Source organism: Theobroma cacao, chromosome 3 (assembly GCF_053813885.1).
Source record: "Theobroma cacao isolate CCN51 chromosome 3, ASM5381388v1, whole genome shotgun sequence".
Taxonomy (NCBI): Eukaryota; Viridiplantae; Streptophyta; class Magnoliopsida; order Malvales; family Malvaceae; genus Theobroma; species Theobroma cacao.
This window is the reverse complement of record NC_142641.1, coordinates 30763629-30786744: the sequence shown is the minus strand read 5'-3', so window position 1 is coordinate 30786744 and position 23116 is coordinate 30763629. Positions and strand designations below refer to the sequence as shown.

General features: G+C 31.2%; 1 long non-coding RNA gene and 1 pseudogene across 2 annotated transcripts; both read left to right on the top strand.

The window, feature by feature from the left end:
* Positions 1-14033: 14033 nt before the first annotated feature.
* LOC148763702 (uncharacterized) lies at positions 14034-19308 on the top strand. Of its 2 annotated transcripts, none has more exons than XR_016025425.1 (3): positions 14034-14174; positions 18333-18406; positions 19225-19308. It is a non-coding gene; the product is annotated as an uncharacterized LOC148763702 (long non-coding RNA). The 2 variants fall into 2 exon arrangements; XR_016025424.1 differs by lacking the exon at positions 14034-14174 and adding an exon at positions 17572-17673.
* Positions 19309-19599: 291 nt separating this feature from the next.
* On the top strand, positions 19600-22571 carry LOC148763701 (uncharacterized; annotated as a pseudogene).
* The last annotated feature ends 545 nt before the right edge of the window (positions 22572-23116 follow it).

Sequence of the window (23116 nt, the reverse complement as noted above, 5' to 3'; positions counted from 1 at the left end):
GGCGTCCGCGTCGAGGAGGCATAATAATCTATAAGAGAAAACGAGCAAGTTTAAGGAACTTTAGGCTCTATATACAGATGCATGCATCCTATTCAACCTAACCCATCTTAACCCGGGGCCACACTGATACTGTAAATTTTTAAAACCACTTAAAACTAAAAACCCTTATCTTTAAAACCAAATGCTCTTATACCAATCGAATTGTCACGATCCGGTACTCCCCTCGAGCAGGTGACAACCGTTACGGTACCCCGATAGACACTTATTTCTCGAAATACCAACCGGGACCCCGCAAAGCTTAATATCAGTATCTCATTTTCCCCGTGAGTAACCGTTGTTGAAAATCATGTTCTACAAGATTTTAAACTGTTTCCAACTCAAAACAAATAAAATAATAATTTTCGTTTCACAGGAGTATTTTAGTTATTTTTCTCCAAAAATTTCGAAACCGGCTAAAATGTAATATATGAGTACAAAACATATAATTCATAATCCAAAGTGAGTTTTAAAGTCTAAAATCTTCATTTAAAATGAAATTTCGATTATTTGGGTATAATAAGAAAATAAAGAAATATTAAATAAAATATTATATTTTATCATAAAACAATATTTTTAGAGTTATACATAAATAATTTTTTTAGCATAAAAGTTAAATAAATTCATACATATTGTAATACAGTAAGCCAAAGTATTTAATTTAATTTACAATAATAAGTGGGCCCCTGAATAAATAAAAGTAAAGAGGACTGTAACCTACAGTTTGAAGAATGCAAACCCAATGGTAGTCCTCGATGAGATTAGCTATCTACAGTCTAATCTGAGCCTGAAATGGAGGGAAAGGAGAGTGGTGAGATTTTATAATCCCAGTGAGTAAACAAACATCATTCAAAAGATCTAAAGTCTAAGTAAAATGAGACCATTAAAATATTTAATCTCAATATGTATTTTATAACATAAATATTCATTTCATTTAAATATTCAACATGGCTTATGAGTATTTTAAAAGCTTGGCTCTTGCCAAAATCATTCTCGGGGATACCTTGGTAGAGGCATCTAACCGAGTCCGCCAAGGCTATTAAAAAGTTCGTATACACGTAAATATATTTTTAGTTTTAAAAAAAAGAACACAGCCGTTCCTTAGGGTTAGTGGAGTTCATCGTCACGAGGTGGTTCGGCGTGACGTGAACTCAAACCATACCTCAGGAGATACCCTATGTGCCTCTCCAACCGAGGTACATATATATATCCGAATTTTGTGCCCCTCTAATAGGCTGGTCCACAGAACCCGCCTACTGTAGCAAGCTAAACCCACCATACAATAAAATTTTAACAGCCTGACAGGGCTAATAAAATACTACCCAGCCTGCAAGGGTAAAATAAAATAATTCATAAAATTCATAAAACACAGCCCAACTAGTCATGCCAACACATAACAATATAACATAAGCCATCAATTTCCAATCATAAATTTGCAACATGCCAGTGGTCTCCAATTACTCTATTTTTCAAATCGTTATTTCGTTTCAAGACAATTTATAAAGTCTTTTCATTTAAACACATTTTGTTTACAAAACATAAAAATTTACCATTTTAACTCATTTTCATAAAATTCACCTAAACCGAATAAAAACATACTTTAGATAATTAAAATGATGGTAAGGTTACTCACAATGTCTAGAGTGGGGATTTTCAAAATACTCAAACTATTGGTACTCAGATGCAATTCCCCTGCCTTTATCGGAGGACTCACCACCTTGACACAGTACAAAATCGAGAAATTCACCACATTGGTACTAAATTGAAATTAAACTAATTTAGACTCCTAATGCGTGATATGAAATGCAAAAGGTCTAAATTTTGCCTAAACACCGTATTGACCTATTTCGGTCTTTTACCCGATAAATTGAAATACGCATCCAATTTAGCTCCAATTGATCCCATTTCTTTTTCTAATGCTTCAAATCACCAATGTCCAGCCAAATAACCCAAAAATCAGCAAAGCCACATTCATATTCCTTCTTGGAAAAATTCGGCCAAAATGGTGCATCATTGTCACAATTTTTCCTACTTGATTTTCTTTCCATAATTCATTAATTTCCATATCAAAAACCATGATTTCATAATCAAATAACCTAAAATAACATCACATTCTTCCTCACCATTGACTTCAAAATTCAGCTAAGGCTAGGTAATGGGAAAAATGAATGTTTTTCTACATATTTTGTTTACTAACATGCTAAACTAACACTAAACACCAACATATATCAAAATCAAATCAATCCAACAATTTTCTCTCTCTAGACCCATATGACCAGCCATGAAAACATGCAATTTAATCATGGAAAATAAGGAGAAATGCTTGGGAATAAGAAAACTCAAGCTTAATAGAAAAAATCTTACCTTTTTCACTTAATTTCCTTGAAAATTCACACTTTTTCTTTGATTTTCTCTCTCTAGGGTTTGGTTTTTATTTTCTCTCTCTTCTTGCTGGTTTGGCCAACCATGGGGTGGAAGATGGGCTGGTTTTTGTGCCTTTTAAAAAGGAAAAATAATAAATTAATAAAGGCATGACACGTGGCATCATGTCATTGGCCCGTTTTTAATTTCTTAACTATTAAGCTTTCTCTCTCCTCCATGTAAATTTCCTTTAAATATCCATGATAATATTGGATAAAATCCATGTGCTGGACAAGTGTCGGGTGTGTAAAATTACAATTTTGCCCTTGGAGTGGTAAAATTACCATTTTACCCCTATGCTCCGAAAAGTACCGGGATTATAATTTTTTTCACTTATCAACCTCAAATTATACTCCAATGAGTCAAATGTGATCAATCTTGATCAAAAACTTCTTCCAATATTCCAATTTTATCCTCAGGTGGCAAAATTACCATTTAGCCCCTAGATAGTGAAAATTCCAGTTTGACTCCAAATTAATCATCGAACTCCAAATCACCATTTTAAGTCATTCATTGACTGTAAAATTTTCAATTTCACCCTAAAATCTCTATTTGATATAGTTCGAGGCTTAAATCAACTTTGTTGTTCCTCTAGGTACAATACCGACTTTTATAAATTTTTTCGAGACTCTCCTAGCATGCAAACACTAACTCTTAAAACAATGTAGTGCAAGAACAAAGAAGAAAGGAATTTATAGAAACAATTATTATATTATTCCTCAAAGGCAAACAAAATACTTATGACCTATGCTAATTGTCTAGCGACAAACTTGGGGCCTTATAAAGAGACCATGAAAGAGTTATTTATAGTGTGATAACCCCTACTAACCATAGTAGAATTATGGTCCAACAACATTAAAGAAATTGCCTAATCCTAATCTTACTTGAAAAACAAGTAAAATAAATAACTAATAAGGAAAGAGTTCTATTTCTAATAGAACTCAACTAATCTACACTAGCTGCCATTCCCCAGTAGCGTTACACAAGAATCCCAACCCTAATAGACAATCCCCATGCACGTGCCCTCTAGGCACGTGGGCCTCGTGCACCCAGCTCACTGCTTCACACGACAACCCTCATTTGTTGCTGGCCCGATGGTTGTTGGGGTTGAACTCTGGTACCATGACACCCTCCTTCTGCCAAGATTTTGATCATCAGATTGTTGTTGTGTCGCCATGCTGGTCATTGTCTGTCAAACCCTGCTTTCTAAAATAATTATAATGTCTTTCACATGCTCGATAGAATGTTTGTATATTTAGAAAGTTCGAAAAATCGTTAAAAGACGATATTACCCATAATGGTATCATTAAGTCGATTAAGCCTCGAACTAGTTCAAATAGGAATTTTAAGGTGAAATTAAGAGTTTCACAGTTCAAGGATGACTCAAAACGGTAATTAGGAGTTCGATGATCAATTCGGAGTCAAATTGAAATTTTCACTATCTAGGGGCAAAATTGTAATTTTTTCACTCGCGGATAAAATTTGAGATTTTGAGAGAATTTAGATCACATTTGACAAATTGGAGAATTGTATGAGTATAAGGGATTAAAAATATGTCTATGGGCAATATTTCATTTTTTGGGGTAAAAATGTAATTTTTCACTTTACGGGGGAAAAAGTGTAATTTTTAAAAATTTGCTCCACCAAAACTTTGGAAAAGTCTAGAAATTTCATGGAGGACATGGATAAGTGAAGAGGATTGAGTGGTAGAAAAAAAAAGTAAAAAAAATGGCTAGAAAAAAATAAAATAATAAAATATTCAAAAGGTAAATAAAATAATAATATTTTATTAAGCCTATTAAAAGGCTTGAAAGTTCCAGAATTCTTCATTGGGATGGTCAGCCAAAACCAGCAGGAGAGAGAGAGAAATAAGAACAAACCCTAGAGTGAGAAAATTCAAAGAAAAAGTGTGATTTTTCAAGGAATCAAGTGTTTAAAGGTATGATTTTTCAAGCTTAGCTTAAGATTTATCATTTCCATGCATTTCTTATCATTTTTCATGGTTGAATCATGTGATTTGAGGATGAATTCAATTCTGGAAAAATGGGTTAGGAGAGAGAAACTTGTTAGATTAATTTGATTTTAAGTTATGTTAGTGTTTTAAGTTAGTTTAGCATATTTAGGAACAAAACAACAAGAAAAGAATTTATTTTCCTCCATTACCATTATTGGCCGAATTTTTTAGGGGAATATTGGCTGATGATCTTGATGTTTATTTGAGGAATTATGATGAATAATGATGAATTATGAGTTTAGAAAAATAATGGGAATTTTCGGAGTAAAAATACGAATTTTTACCCATTAGGGGTATTTTCGTAATTTGCTATCGGGACTGATAATTTGCACCACACTGAGGGACATTAAGTCAATTTGGGTGCAATTGAGGTATAGAAACTGAAAAAAATTAATTTGAGATTAAATTGGATGCGTTAGAAATTTAATCGGGTAATAGGCCGAATTAGGTTAGCACCGCATTTAAGCGGTAGTCGGATAAGTTGCATGTCATATCATGCATATATACCGAGCCTGAATTGATTTTATAATGGTCAAGCATTGATGTGGTGAATTATGTATTGTATATTGTGGATAGGTGGTGAGCAAATTACACTGGTAAAAGTACAGAAATTGTGCTTGAAGACTGGGATTAGGAGTACGTCGACTCCTAGAACTGTGAGTGGACAATTTATCGTCTTAAATATCTAGAGTTATTATACTTGTTTGATGCTTTTATTGAATGGTGAATTTAAATTATAAAATATTATGTTTTCCAACTAAAATGTTTTTTAATAAAAAATGAGATTTATACTGATTTTGAAAACTAATATTGTTTTGAAAAAATTGAGTATATGGAGACTGTGTTGAAATTTATGATTTTATATGTTATTGAAATTGTGGCTTATGACACTATGGTAGCATGATGGCTAAATTTTTGAGGTTGGTATGAAATACATGAACAGTTTTGGATTGGTCTTGGTAGACTGGACTATATTTTATTCGCCATATTATGCTACTGGAATTTTTATGGGTCTGGTGGTATATTAAACGGTCACTGCAGTGGTGGGGGTTTCCGTGGGCTGCCTATGAGAGGGGCACGGTAACTCAATTATATACTTACCTCCGGGGGGAGATGTTGGGTGAAGTATCTCCTGAGGTATGATTTGAGTGCACCTCACGTTCGGGCCACCACGTGAGAGTGAGACTCAGCCAACGCCAAGGAACGGCTGTGTGTTAGATGTGAAAACATGTTTATGGGTATGGGTCATTGAACAGCCTTGGCGGTTTCAATGGGATACCTTGACGAAGGTACCTGCGAGAATGATTTTGGCAGGGGCCAAGTTTAAGAAATTCATAAGCTGGGAAATTTTGATGAAAATAAATTGTTTGGTATAGATTGAAACGAAATTTGTGTTATGAATATTATTGAGATATAACGTTTTTATATTATCTCCATCTACTCGGCTTTAGATGTTTTTGATGGTAATTGTTTACTCACTGGGATTATGTAATCATAATCTCACCCCTCTTCCTATCCATTTTTCAGGCTCAAGACAGTTTGTTGATAGTTGATTAAGACGAGAATTAATCTCGGAGTTGCATCATAGGAAGTAAGGGTTCGTAGCCCTACATCTTCTTAGTTAGTTGGGGGCCCACGTGTCACTGAAAAAGTAATTTTATTCTTCAGTTATTTGATTTAAAGTATGTATGAATATATTTAGCTTTTACACCATGTTTTTGACGAGTTTTGGTATTTTCGAGGAAAAATGACGAAAATGCCCCTGTGAGCCAGAAAGTAATATTTTATTGTTTTGATTTGAAAATGACTTATGATTTTTTTTGAAATGTGAAATTTAATAACTGTCACTCACTGGGGAGATGCAGAAGCTGATGCTAAGCCTTGCGGGGTTTCGATCGGCATTCGGGGTAATGAGTGCCTATCGGGACGTCGCGGCGGTTATCACCTCCTCACTCCTCTCGACCTACTTGTCCCTTTAATCGAAGTCGTTTCTTCAAAAACATCTTTCTATTTTGTGTCTTTTGTTGGACATTTATTGGCTAAGCTTCTTCTTTAATCTTTCTAGATTAAATTGATTTGGATGCTGTTAAATAGTCATTGACCTTTAACAAGAAAAATAAATAAATATATTTATTGCTAAAAAGTGTTACAAGAGCACAAATTAAGAATTTTATGTCGTATTAAATTTATAGAGTTATGAGCAATATCTATATAGGCTATAATGTTAAATTAAACTTATTCGTCTAAATAGAGCACAATAAAGTTAATAACTATACTTTCATAAATATCATCTTAACAAATACCCTTAATAAATAAGAGATAACATTACCATGTGTATTTGTGATTATTATTTTGAAGCTATATTTCAAATCTTTCATATTATGGAAATTGGAACTTACTATTTACAGCTTTTCCTTTTTTTTTTTTAAGCAGGATGATGTCGAAGAAAAGACGTTAAGAACCTCCCAACCTTGGAAGAAATCTTTTTGTTCATGTATATTTATGAATTGAGTGTTATTTAAACTTTTTTAGGTTGTTGATGACAGGACACATTATTTATTGTCAACTCCCCATATAGGCTGCTTATATTTTTTTTTTGGTAAAACAAAACTTTGTCAAAACAAACACCGCATAGCTCTCATAATATTTTTTTTTGTAACAGTGATATACATATATCAGAGTTCTAAGTTTGTTTGTAGCCTTAAAAAACGCTTTGAAATTTTTGTCAAGCTACCGGTTGAAATGCTTTTGTTTGTATATATGTTTATTACAAAATTTTATATTAAAAGCATTTTCGTACTATTATTTTTATATGTAAAATCTTCATCGCATTGCTTTAGTTAAAGCCCGCAGCATAGCAATATCTTGTCTAAGCAACGAGCGGGTAACACATTAATTTTTATAAATTATTACTTTATAATAAATGAAATGGAGAATTCTATTTAATTTATTTTTGTCTATTTAGATATATTGTTATTTTCATGTAATTACAGTATAACCTTTATAAGTTAATATTCGATAAATTAATAATCTCGATTAAATAATATTTTTAGCCGATCTCAACTTGGGACTAATGTGATAAATAAATAATTCGTTAAATTTATAAAATAATAAATTTTAAATAAATACATAGGTCCCACTTGATATATAAATTAATAATTTCTTTATACATCAAAATTATATATATACTTGACTCAATTATAATGCCTTTATAAAATATGATTCAAATGTTATTTGTTTCCTCTTAAAATTTATATCTCTTTGGACCTCATCTCTAACTTTTCTTAGTACATTAAAAACTTTTGGTATAGTGTTCTCGTATTGTAAGAAAAAATTATACACAATACATGTATTAAGTTCAATATTTTGAAAAAAATAAAGAATACCTTGATAAATTAATTTTTTTTATTAATTGATGTATAAATTAATAAATTATTAATTTATCTATTAAATAATATCTCGATTAATTGATAAATTTTCAAGGTCCCAAGAGTATTAATTTATAGAGGTTTAACTGTACTTAAAATAAATATAAAAATTAGAAAACAAATTAAAAATATAATATTAGAAAATCAATATTGACTATTTTCGATAGATTTTCGATGAAATTTAATAATATACAAAATCTATTACTGATGAAATTTTTCATCGATAGTGATTGGGCCTTTAATGATTTAATTTTTCATTTCCAACAAAATGTATTACCGACTTAAATATTTTTAATGAAATTATTTCATCGAAAAAGTATTTTCGATAAATTCGAATTTTGTCAAAAATAAGTCTTTCTTAGGCTAAATATCAAATAAGCTCCTAAATTATACAAAAATAGTCATTTAAACTCTTATCATTTTATTACATTCAATTAAACCTTTGAATTTTTATTTTAAGTCAAATAAGCCCATCTTACTGTCACTTCCGTTAGTTAATGGTACAATTTGCACTTTTTACATCACATCCACTACAAAAGATCATTGTATTTCCAACGGATTTGCAACGGATTTGCAATGGATTTTCAACGAAATTTAATTAAAATTTTTAAATACTTGTTTCGACGGATTTTCAACGGATTTCTGTTGAAAATTTTTCAATGGAAATTTTCGTTGGAAAATTAAATTTCCAAGGGAAAATTCCGTTGGAATTGGAAATTAAATTTCCAACGGAAAATTCAGTTGGAAATTTGATTTGTACAACACACATATATTACTATTTAATATTTCCAATGGATTTTCAACGAAATTTTTCGTTGGAAATCCATTGAAACTTTAAACTTCAAAAAAAAAAAGGGTGTAATCTTGACAATTTCCAAAGAAATTTTCGACGGAATTTTCTGTTGGAAATCCGTTGAAAATTTCATCTTCAGAACACACGTTTTACTGTTAATTATTTCCAACGAAATTTTTTGTTGAAAATTTTCGTTGGAACATTAAACATTTCCTATGTAATCTTTAACTTTTCAAACAGAATTTCCAATGACAAATTCCGTTGGAAAAGTTAAAGAGTCAATGATGCATTGAAAAAAGTAACTTTCCAACGGAATTTTCCGTTGGAAAGTAACTTTTTAATGCATCAAAGCGTTTATGACTTTTTAAACTTTCCAATGGAATTTTCCGTTGGAAATAATCATAATTTTTCCAATTATAAAATTTAAAATTTTTATAAATTTTATTAATTATTTTTTAAAAATTAGATATTACTAAAAGCAAATACATAGTTATTGAAGTAAAATTTTTTTAAAGTTTAAATATGTTTTCCTTTGAATAATTTTGTATAATTTTTTTAACTTTAATGAATCATACAATATTGATTAATAATACCAAATTAGGGTAATGTTATATTATTCCAAATTGAAAAAAATAACTATGTAAAATTTTATATTTTATAAAAAACCATGATAAGATATAAAAATCATATAAAAAATATATATTACTTTATTTACGTTTTAATTGTAATTAGCTAATATATGTAAATTAAGATTGAAGTTTTATATTAAACTTATTAATATTTGTGCTTAAAAAATATCATTTTATTATATCTGTGTATTCATGCAAATCTGACCGAGAGCTATAGAAAATATATATAAATTTATATATATATATATATATATATATATATATATATATATATATATGGATAAACAAGTATGATTTAAGAAAAAAATCAATATATAATTGTATTAAAATTAAAGTACAAGTTATATTTTTTAATTGATATAACTTTATAACTGAATATATATATATCTATATGAGATATATTAAATAAGGTTCTACATATATATATTAATATATAATTTATGTAAGATTATAATAAATTTCATTTAGATGATTATAATTATTAATGTAATAGGATCCAAATCATACATATATATATATATATATATATATATATATATAGATACACACTTTATAGTTACTATAACTTGTAATGTCTTTTAACACATACACTTTTTATTATATATTATGTTTATTTATAAAGAATATAATTACCATTATATAAATGAATTACTAAATAATATATATACCTTTGTTTATATAAATTTACAATATATGAAGTTAACTATCTAAAAAGAAGTTGTGAGATTAGAATAGTTTTGAAATTTAGTTCTTTTTTTTAAATTTCATGTAACTAAGGGCAAATAATTATAATTAATTAAATTAATTAATAAAATTATGATTATTAATTAAATTGTAATGTCTTTTAATATCCATACTGTCTTTATGTACATTGGGTTCATTTATTAAGAATATAATTACTATTTTGTATATACACTACAATACTTTTAATATACATACTTTAAATATAAATATATTTATATTTTATTTTGTGTTAATATTATAAATATTATAACTTGTAAAATTATTAATTGCAATATATATATATATATATATACAATTTTATAGTATATAACTTGTGATGTCTTTTAATACATACACTTTATATTATATATTATGTTTATTTATAAAGAATATAATTACTATTGTATAAATTAATTACTAAATAATATATTAAGTTAATTATATAAAAATAAGTTGTGAGATTAGAATAGTTTTGAAACTTAACTATTTTTTTTAAATTTCATGTAACTAAGGGCAAATTCATATAATTAATAAAATTATAATTATTAATTAAATTGTAATATCTTTTAATATCTATACTTTATATACATTGGGTTAATTTAAAAAGAATATAATTACTATTTTGTATATACACTATAATACTTTTAATATATATACTTTATAATATAAAACTTGTAATGTCTTTTAACACATACACTTTATATTATATATTATGTTTGTTTATAAAAAATATAATTACTATTGTATAAATTAATTATTAAATAATATATATACTTTTGCTTATATAAATTTATAATATATAAACTTAATCATTTAAAAAGAAGTTGTGAGATTAGAATAGTTTTGAAAATTAGCTATTTTTTTAAATTTCATGTAACTAAGGACAAATTCATATAATCAATAAAATTATGATTATTAATTAAATTATAAGGTCTTTTAATAGCTATGTTTTATATAAATTTGATTTATTTAAAAAAATATAATTACTATTTTGTATATACACTATAATACTTTTAAAATATATTTATTTTTTATTTTATATTAATATTATAAAAATGATAATTTATAAACTTATAAAATTTATATAACAAAATGTGTTTTTTGGACATTAATCCAAATGTGAAATGTTTATGCAATAGTAATTGATGTTAAAAAAAAGAGAAAATGAATAAAAAATAAAAACCCTAGCCACACCTGACCCTTCTTCTTTCTTTCTTTCTTTTCTTTTAATCGGTAGTCGCTCCTTGCCTCCTTCAGTCGAGTCTTTCTGTTGTTCTTCCCCAACCCCAGCTGTTGGCCTACCACGCCACGCTCGTCAGCTACAAACCTACCACGCCAAGCTCAGCTCTTTCATCGGTTCATCTTTCTTTTCTCTCCAATCGCCCAGCCACAGCCATGCCCTGCTGGCTGCATCGATGTCTCCCCAAGCCCCACGCCCTTGTTCTTCCTTAGCTGTCGGCCTACCACGCCACGCTCGGCTCCTTCATCGGTTCATCTTTCTTTTCTCCTCAACCGCCAAGCCACGCCCTACTAGCTGCCTCGGTGTCGCCCCAAGCCCCACGGCCTTGTTCTTCCCTAGCTGCCGGCCTACCACACCACACTCGGCTCCTTCATTGGTTCATCTTTCTTTTTTCCCCAGCCGTCCAACCACAGCCACGCCCTGCTTGCTACCTCGGTGTCGCCCCAAGCCCCACGCCTTTGTTCTTCCCCAGTTGAGATTTTAATATAGGATTTTGTTAAACTAGGTTCATTCTTAATAATTGTTATGCAAACAAGATTTTCTGCTTCAATCAGTGCTGTCTATTACTGAAAAACGATACTAGTTTGTTGATTGCTTCATACAGTTTTTTGGAGTTGATGTGTTGCTATTGTTGTCTGTTAATATCTTAATGATATTAGTATTGTCTGTTACTGAAAAATGATACCCTGAGAATTAATGGAACATGCCAATGTCGATGTTGTCATTAGTTTACTCAAGAGTTTTCCATTACCCCAGATTACAATTAGTACTTTCAGACTTGACTTTTGGCGAGAATGTTGTTTTCTGGTTCCCTAGATATTTGTTTTTAGTTATTTAAGTTTATGTTTAAGATTTTTGTTTTTGATTATTTAATTTTATAAAATACGTAGAGAAATATTATTATATATGTATACAGATTCGGGTATATGTTGAGAAATTTTATGAAGAAGATTTTAATAATTTTTTAATATAATTGGGTTTTTAAACGGGTTAGGGTAATTATAAGGTAGTAATTTTAAAATTATACGGGTAGTTAATAGGGTTAAGGTAGTTGATTTTTTATAGGATTAGGGTTCGGGTACCTCAAAATTATAGGGTACCCGACCCGTTGACATCCCTAGCCCTAGGGGTTAATTTTGTATATCTTGTTTATTTGATTTTTATCAATATTTGTTTATCAATTGATGCGACCTAGGTATTTTTAATGATGTTATTGTGTTTTAATTGTTTTATTTAGGGTTACAAGCCTAAACGTTTCATTGCTTTAACTTCAGTCAAAGGCTAAGGTTAGCTTTGGAAGCATCAAAGCAGTATTCGATTTACTTCAAAACGAGATTGGGTTTTGGTCTAATTTTGCAGGTGAGTAAGAGAAACACACAAGCAATTAAATGTTAGTATTTGAGAACTAACCACCCCTGTTTTTATTCAATTTTATAAATAATGATACTAGCCTTTCCAACGGATAATAATACATATATTTTAACCTGTCGACAATACTCATGCTGTTCAATCTGATTTTATCCTAATAAATATAAACCATCTTCCTAGGTTTTTTGATAATTCATGTATGCAATAAGTTATACTATAAGAGCTACTTTGCATCTTACAATGTAATTTTGAATATATATATATATATATATATATATATATATATATATATATATATATATATTGGAATGTAGGGTTTAACAAATTGTTTTGTTACCATCAATACAAATTAGTCTTGATAATGATATTCTATGGCACTTAGGATTACAGAATGTCGGGAGATCGCTCTTGGATGTACCATCGATTACAAAATGGATTCATTACAGCTAAATTTGTAAATGGAGTTACTGAATTTATTAATTTCGCATGTTCGAAGACTACATTTATGTGGAAGAATAAAATTAGATGCCCTTGCACACGATATAGTAACAACAAGTTCTTAGATAAAGATAAAGTCACATAACAGATCCTAAACCGGGGTTTTACTGGGGATTACATAATTTGAGGTTTACATGGGGAAGATCATGTTGGACAATCATCAAGAAGTAGATCTAGAGTTGAACCATCCCTTAGATTTGAGGGAGATGCTGCTTTTCGAAAACCTACATATGAAGATGAAATAGAAAATCCATATACTAAAATTGTCAAACCCTGCTTTGTAAAATAATTATAATATCATTCACATGCTCGATAGAATGTTTGTATATTTAGGAAGTTCGAGAAATCGTTAAAAGACGATATTGCCTCTAATGGTATCATTAAGTCGATTAAGCCTCGAACTAGTTCAAATAGGAATTTTAAGGTGAAATTAAGAGTTTCACAGTTCAGGGATGACTCAAAATGGTAATTAGGAGTTCGAGGATCAATTCGGAGTCAAATTGAAATTTTCACTATATAAGGGTAAAATTGTAATTTTTCCATCTGCGGATAAAATTTGAGATTTTGAGAGAATTTAGATCACATTTGACAAATTGGGAAATGATATGAGTATAAGGGATAAAAAATATGTCTATGGACAATTTTTCAGTTTTTGGGGCAAAAATGTAATTTTTGATTTTTACGGGGGCAAAAGTGTAAATATCAAAAATTACTTCACCAACACTTTGGAAAAATCTGGAAATTTCACTTAAGACTTGGATAAGTCAAAGGGAATGCATGGTGGAAAAAGTAGGACAAATGGATGGCTAGAAAAAAAAAATGAATTAATAAAATATTTAAAATATGAATAAAATAATATTATTTCATTAAACAATAAAAAAGGCATAAAAAAATCAGCCCACCCATTCTTCTTCTTCAACATTCGGCCAAGCAAGAAACAAGAGAGAGAAAGGAGAAAATAAAACCCTAGCTAAGAAATTTAAAGGGAAAATAGGTGGAAATTCAAAAATCAAGTGAAAAAAAGGTAACATTTCTTAAATTTGTCTTGTGCTTTACCTTTCCCATGCTTTTTCCATCATTTTTCATGGTTGAATCATGTGATTTGAGGATGATTTGAATTCTGGTCATATGGGTTTAGAGAGAGAAAGTTGTTAGATAAATTTGATTTTGAGCTATGTTAGTGTTTAGTGTTAGTTTAGCATATTTAGGAACAAAACAACAAGAAAAGAATTTATTTTCCTCCATTACCATTATTGGCTGAATTTTCTAGGGGAATATTGGCTGATGATCTTGATGTTTATTTGAGGAATTATGATGAATAATGATGAATTATGAGTCTAGAAAAATAATGGAAATTTTTGGAGCAAAAATATGAATTTTTACCCATTAGGGGTATTTTCGTAATTTGCTATCAAGACTGATAATTTGCACCACACCGAGGGACTTTAAGTCAATTTGGGTGCAATTGAGGTATAGAAACTGAAAAAAATTAATTTGAGATTAAATTGGACGCGTTAGTAATTTAATCGGGTAATAGGCCGAATTAGGTTAGCACCGCATTTAAGCGGTAGTCGGATAAGTTGCATGTCATATCATGCATATATATCGAGCCTGAATTGATTTTATAATGGTCAAGCATTGATGTGGTGAATTATGTATTGTACATTGTGGATAGGTGGTGAGCAAATTACACTGGTAAAAGTACCAAAATTGTGCTTGAAGACTGGGATTAGGAGTACATCGACTCCTAGAACTGTGAGTGGACAATTTATCGTCTTAAATATCTAGAGTTATTATACTTGTTTGATGCTTTTATTGAATGGTGAATTTAAATTATAAAATATTATATTTTCCAATTAAAATGTTTTTTAATAAAAAAAATGAGATTTTTACTGGTTTTGAAAACTAATATTGTTTGGGGAAAATTGAGTATATGGAGACTGTGTTGAAATTTATGATTTTATATGTTATTGAAATTGGGGCTTATGACACTATGGTAGCATGATGGCTAAATTTTTGGGGTTGGCATGAAATATATGAACAATTTTGGATTGGTCTCGGTAGACTGGATTACATTTTATTCGCCATATTATGCTACTGGAATTTTTATGGGTCTGGTGGTATATTAAACGGTCACTGCAGTGGTGGGGGTTTCCGTGGACTGCCTATGAGAGGGGCACGGTAACTCAATTATATACTTACCTCCGGGGGGAGATGTTGGGTGAAGTATCTCCTGAGGTATGATTTGAGTGCACCTCACGTTCGGGCCACCACGTGAGAGTGAGACTCAGCCAACGCCAAGGAACGGCTGTGTGTCAGATGTGAAAACATGTTTATGGGTATGGGTCATTGAACAGCCTTGGCGGTCTCAGTGGGATACCTTGACGAAGGTACCCGCGAGAATGATATTGGCAGGGGCCAAGTTTAAAAAAATTCATAAGTCGGGGAAATTTTGATGAAAAGAAATTATTTGGTATAGATTGAAACGAATTTTGAGTTATGAACATTATTGAGATATAACGTTTTTATATTGTCTCCATCTACTCGGCTTTAGATGCTTTTGATGGTAATTGTTTACTCACTGGGATTATTTAATCTCACCCCTCTTCCTATCCATTTTTCAGGCTCAGGACAGTTTGTTGATAGTTGATTAAGACGAGAATTAATCTCGGAGTTGCATCATAGGAAGTAAGGGTTCGTAGCTCTACACCTTCTTGGTTAGTTGGGGGCCCACGTGTCACTGTAAACGAAATTTCATACTTTAATTATCTTTATTACTATATGAATAAATTTATTTTACTCTTACGCTACAAAAGTTATTTTAGGAAGACTTTGAAAATATTGTGTTTTAAGAAAATAGAATATTTTATTTAATATTTTTATTATATTCAAATAGCTATAATTTTACTTTAAACGAATGTTTTAGACTTCAAAATTTAATTTAATTCATGAAATATGTGTTTCCACTTACATATTACATTTTTTCGGATTTCGAAATTTCAAAAAAAAAAAAAAAAAGAAAATGACGAAAATGCCCCAGTGAGCTAGAAAATAATATTTTTATTGTTTTGAGTTGGAAACAACTTATGATTTTTTGAAATGCGAGATTTAATAACTGTCGCTCACCGGGGAGATGCGGAAGTTGATGCTAAGCCTTGCGGGGTTTCGATCGGCATTCGGGGTAATGAGTGCTTATCGAGACGTCGCGGCGGTTGTCACGGGCCCGATGGGAGTTCCGGGTCGTGACAAAAATGGTTAGGGATGCTATGCGTCCCGAAGTTGCTTTCAACCATGGTTCTGAAAATAAGTCGAGCTTCGTGGAAGAAGATCCCAATCCAAATGCATCTACCTTTTACTCTTTGTTAAGCAATGCAGAGGAACCTTTGTGGGTAGGTTGCACAAAGTACACAACGCTTTCAGCTGTGTCTCAACTTTTAAAAGTTAAGGCAGAGTACAATTTGAGTGAATCATGTTTTGATCGACTGTTGGAGATAATAAAAAATATGTTGCATCTGATGAGAATTTACCTATAGACTTTTATAGGATGAAGAAGAAGGTAGCAAACCTTGGTTTGGGATATATCAAAATTGATGCTTGCAAGAACAATTGCATATTATTTTATGAGCAATTTGCTACATTTGAGTATTGTCAGGTATGTGGACATCCTCGGTATAAACAGAAGATTTCAAGTGTGAGAAGGCAGAAGAAAATTCCTTACAAGATTTTGCGTTACTTGCCACTTATGCCGAGGCTTCAAAGGCTTTATATGTCATCTGTCAAACCCTGCTTTGTAAAATAATTATAACGTCATTTACATGCTCGATAGAATGTTTGTATATTTAGGAAGTTCGAGAAATCGTTAAATGATGATATTGCCCCTAATGGTACCATTGAGTCGATTAAGCCTCGAACTAGTTCAAATAGGAATTTTAAGGTGAAATTAAGAGTTTCACAGTTCAGGGATGACTCAAAATGGTAATTCGGAGTTCGAGGATCAATTCAGAGTCAAACCGGAATTTTCACTATCTAGGGGCAAAATCGTAATTTTACCACCCGAGGACGAAATTGAATTTTTCGAGACAATTTAGATCAAATTTGATTAAATGGAGCATGATATGAGTATAAGGAGTGAAAATTATGCATTTTGGTAATTTTTCAATTTTTGGGGCAAAAATGTAATTTTTCACTTTACGGGGGCAAAAGTGTAATTTTTAAAAATTTATCCCACCAAAACTTTGGAAAAGTCTAGAAATTTCATGGAAGACATGGATAAGTGAAGAGGATTGAGTGGTAGAAAAATAAAGTAAAAAAGATGACTAGAAAAAAATAAAATAATAAAATATTCAAAAAGTAAATAAAATAATAATATTTTATTAAGCCTATTAAAAGGCTTGAAAATTCCAGAATTATTCATTGGGAGGGTCAGCCAAAACCAGCAGGAGAGAGAGAGAAATAAGAACAAACCCTAGAGTGAGAAAATTCAAAGAAAAAGTGTGATTTTTCAAGGAATCAAGTGTTTAAAGGTATGATTTTTCAAGCTTAGCTTAAGATTTATCATTTCCATGCATTTCTCCTTATTTTCTATGGTTAAATTATGTGTTTTGATGATGGATTCAAATCTGATGATATGGGTTTAGAGAGAGAAAGTTGTTAGATTAATTTGATTTTGAACTATGTTAGTGTTTAGTGTTAGTTTAACATGTTTATGAGTAAAACAACAAGAAAAATATTCATTTTCTCCATGAATTTCTCTAGGTCGAATCTAGCCAATGGTGTGTGAGGATGAGGTTGACTTTATTTTAAGAGAATTAGATGGAAAAATGATGAATTATGAGGTTGGAAATTAAATGGGAATTTTTGGTGCAAAAAAATTGAAATTTCTACCCACTAGGGGTAAAAGCGTAATTTGTGATCCGAACTGATAAATTGGACCACATTCATAGTCATTGAGGTATTGTGGATATAATTGGATAATTGAAATTGAAATGGATGGAATCGGAATTGAATTGGAGATTTTAGAAATTTACACCGTATATAGGCAAGTTAGGTCGGACACTGTGATTAAGCGAATGTCCAAACATTTCACACCCTATCTAGTGCATACGCATGGATAAGAGCCTGAAATAATATATATTGATTTGACACAAATTATTGAATTTTTTGTGTCATGTATTGTGGATAGGTGGTGAGCTATTTGATACGGGTAAAAGACTACACCCGAGGACCGAGAATAGGAGTATATCTACTCCTAGTACAGTGAGTAAACTTACTATCGTCTTAATTATCTAGAGTAGATTTATTTAATTGTGTGATTTTATGAAAAAATGGTTTAATTGGAAAATTATTGTGTTTTATGGTAAAATGGGATTTTATAAAATAATTTTATAATATTTTTGAAAATTTAATAATGATTTCAAAAGTAGAGTAATTGGAGACCTATACTATGATTGTGTTGTTTATCCATGATTTTACATTAATGGCTTATGATAAATGTGGGTATGACTGGTTATTTTTATGATTTTAAGAATATGTGAACTGCTTTATTTGCCTTGAATGTGTTAAGTGAGCCATGTCATACTATTGTGATTTTATTGGTTGGTGGATTATAAAGTGGGCACTGCAGTGACGGGGGTTCCGTGGGCCAGCCTAATTAGAGGGGCACGGTTCCCAATTATTGAGCTTACCTCGATTGGAGAGGCGCGTAGGATAACTCCCGAGGTAGGATTTGAGTACACTTCACGCTGGCCACCACGTGAAAGTGGGACTCAGCCAACGCCAAGGAACGGCTGTGTTGTCAGAGGTGAAATGTGTTTATGTGTGTGACAATAAACAGCCTTGGCGGTCTCGGTAAGATGCTTTCGCGAGGTATCCCCGAGAATGGATTTTTGGCAAGGGCCAAGTTTTTAAAAAGTGCATAAGCCATGTTGAGTAATTAGATGAAATCCAATTATTTATATGGGTTGAGATGAATTATTTTAATTGTCTCCTATTACTCGGCTTTAGATTATTTTGATGATGTTTGTCTACTCACTGGGATTTTATAATCTCACCCCTTCTTCCTATACATTTTTCAGGCTCAGAATAGGCAGTAGACTGTCAATTACATCGAGAAGTAAATTTCGGAGTTGCATCCTAGAAAGCAAGGTTATAGACTTAAACCTTCTCAGTTATTTGGGGGCTCACGTGTCATTGTAATTTAAAGTGCATACTCTAGTTTTCTATATTATAGTATGTATAAATTTATTTTGTTTTTATGTGCAGAAAATTAATTTTTTGATGTTTTAAAAATAAACATATATATATATTGTTTTACATTAAAATAGATTATTTTAATTAATATTTTTAGTTTATTTTATTATTCAAAAAAAAAAAAAAGGAAAAAAAAGAGAGAGGAATGGAAAAACTGGTACAAAAGCCTTGCGAGGTCTCGAGAGGCGTTCGGGGGAAGAATGTCTATCGAGGCTTCGCGGCGGTTGTCACGGGCTCGATGGGAGTTCCGGGTCGTGACATCATCTAAAACTGCTAAACATATGACGTGGCATACGTAACACCACAGTGATGATGGACTCCTTAGACACCCTATTGATGGTGAGGCTTGGCAACACTTCAACCGCACACATGAATTCTTTGCAATGGAACCTCAAAATGTAAGACTTGGGTTAAGTGCTACCGATTTCAACCCTTTTGAATCGACTGCCAAGCCTTATTCTATTTGGCCAGTAATGCTTTCTGTGTATAATTTACCCCCATGGACATGTATGAAACAACAATATATATTTCTTAACATGGTTATTCCGGGTAAGAAAAGTCCAAGTCAAAATATAGATGTTTTCTTGAGGCCTTTGATAGATGAGTTGACTTTATTATGGAGAGAAGGTGTTGTGACCTATGATGCATATAGGAAACAAAATTTTCATATGAGGCTAATATTATTGTGGACAATTAATGATTTTCCTGCTTATGGTATGTTGTCAGGGAGGAGTACACATGGATGATTATCATGTCCATATTGCATGGAACATTCTAAATCTTTTCATATTGGAACATGGTAGGAAACCTTGTTTTTTTTATTGTCATCAGTAATTTTTGCCAGCTAATCATCCTTTTAGGAGGCAAAGAGACAAATTTATTAAAAAAAGAGTTGAACATGACTTACCATTTCCTCGATTATCAGGCGAAGAAATATTGACACATTTGAATTTGCTTCGTCATCTCCCATTCGGAACAAAATGTGGTGAGCGAAATAGTTCAGGATATGGTGTTTATCATAATTGGGTGAAAAAGAGTATATTTTGGGCTCTACCTTATTGGCATACGCTTTTTATTCATCACAATTTAAATGTTATGCATATTGAACGTAATTTTTTTGAGAATATACTCAACACAGTGATGGAAGTTAAAGGAAGGACAAAGGACAACATAAAGGCACGACAAGATTTGAAGGTATATTGCAAGCAGCCAGAATTGGAATTGGTGGAAAATAATGAAAAACTGTACAAGCCTAAGGCTGCGTACACATTAAATAAGGAGGAAATAAGAAATGGTTGTGCTTGAGTTAAACAATTGAGATTACCAAATGGTTTTGCGTCAAACATTTCTCAATGTGTTAATGAGATTGATGAAAAATTTTATGAGATGAAAAGTCATGATTGTCATGTTTTTATGCAACGATTGCTCCCAATTGTATTCCGTGATATGCTGCCTCAAACAATTTGGGATGCAATTGTTGAGATATCTCAATTTTTTAGGAATTTGTGTGCAACTGAAATACCTATTGATCATATGGAAACGTTGCAAGGAAAAATATGTGAAACTATATGCAAACTCGAGAAGATATTTCCTCCGGGTTTCTTTGACTCTATGGAGCATTTGTCGATTCATTTACCTTACGAGGCCAAGGTTGGTGGACTTGTCCAGTATCGATGGATGTATCCATTTGAGAGGTAAAATAATTGTTATTTGTTTTCATATATTTCTTTTGAAGAGTTTAAACTACATCATAAGATTGATGAATATTGTGGTTGTTAGGTTTTTGCAACAGTTGAAGAAGAAAGTAAAAAATCGTGCCTTTGTTGAAGGATCTATATGTGAAGCTTATGTTATCGAGGAAGTTTCCTCGTTCTGCTCATGGTATTTTGAACTTGTTGCGCAAACAAGAGTAAATAGAGTGCCACGTAATGATGATGGGAGAAAAGTAGACCCTATGGTTCATCTTTCAATTTTCACTCACCTAGGGCGAGCTTTTGGTCCATGTGATAAATCTCAATTTTTAGATGAGGATGAGTTTTATGCTGCTGAGTTATATGTTTTAATGAATTGTGAAAAGATACTCCCATATATAAAGTAAGTACCATTACTTTTTTAACTTGTTTATACCCTATAATAAGATTGAAGTTAATCACGTAGTCGTGGATATTATGATAGGATATTTGATGAAATTGTGAAGGGAGATGTTGTGGAAATTTCGGAAGAGGAATTGGAGAAAGTACGTGATGCGAGATTCGTTAAATGGTTTAAAAATTATGTAAGTTTCTTTAACATACAAGTGAACTTTTAATTAATCATTGACGAATAAATTATGTAATTTATTATTTTTTTCTCTTGTATCTCATGTTCGTAGGTTGCAAAGCATAATGAGAAAATAGACCAATGTATAATTGAAATCTCTTATGGTCCCAGACGTATGATAAGGTGTTACAGTAGATATTTTGTAAATGGTTTCAAGTTTCACACCTTAGATTACAGCCCAAATCGTAAGACAATAAATAGTGGGGTTTGCTTAAAAGAGAGTTTTTACAATGATCATGAGCGTGACTTTTATGGCATCTTAGTGGATATAATCAAGTTGGAGTATTTTGGTATAGGAAATAGAGTTGTTCTATTCAAGTGTCATTAGTTTGATACTGAAAAAGGAATAAAGGTAGATCGATTGCATGGTCTTGTTGATGTGAATTACAACTCAATACTGGCTAGTAATGAACCATTTGTTTTAGCTGCCCAAGCTCACCAAGTTTATTATAGTAGTTATCCATCAAGAAGAAGAGATCGACGTGATTGGTGGGTAATATTTAAAACAAAAGCTAGGAGTATATTTCAAATTCCTATTAGTGGTGATAAAGAAAATGAAAGTGATTTGAATGAAAGAGTATACCAAGAAGATGTGTCCAATTCAATTACTAGTACTCAATCAGAAGAAGTTGATTTAACAGAGTTAGCGAGTGGTGATTATGAAGAGGTTAATCTATCGATTGAGGATGAAGAAGATGATATCGATAAAGATGAAGATAAAAAAGATGACATGGAAAGAGAAGATAATGAAGATGAAGATGAAGACCATGTGGAGCACGACGATTGTGAAACTTATAATGATGATAGTGATAATAATGCAGAACATGAGTTTGATTATTCAGAAAGTGAATGATGACGGTAGGCATGTACGATATTGGTTTCATATTTTCTTTTAACGATATTATTTAACTTTAATTTTATAATATTAAAGTATTTTGACATGATGTAAAATTATAACGTTTGAGTTAAAATAAATATATAAATGTTGAAATTAGTTAATATATAATTGATGCTTTGCTTCTAATAATTAAGAATTATATGTGTCATTGCTGTGAATTGATGTTTTTTATTCTATTATAATAATAATCAAATTAATAATAATTGCTAATGGGATTTTAACAATACAATATTGCTGGAACGATGGTTAAAGGGAAGCAATCAAAACCGAGACCTAGGTCTTCATATGCATCGGCAAGTATGGCTGTGCCTACAAGTTCCTAAGCGTGTGATGATTTATTGTCACGACCCGAAACCTGCCTCAGGCCCATGACAATCACCGTGACGTCCCGATTGACACTCATTATCTGGAATGCCAACCGGAACCCCGCAAAGCTTACATATCAGTTTCTTTCCTTTCCTGTGAGCAATCATTGTTAAATATCGAGTTTTTAGAGAATA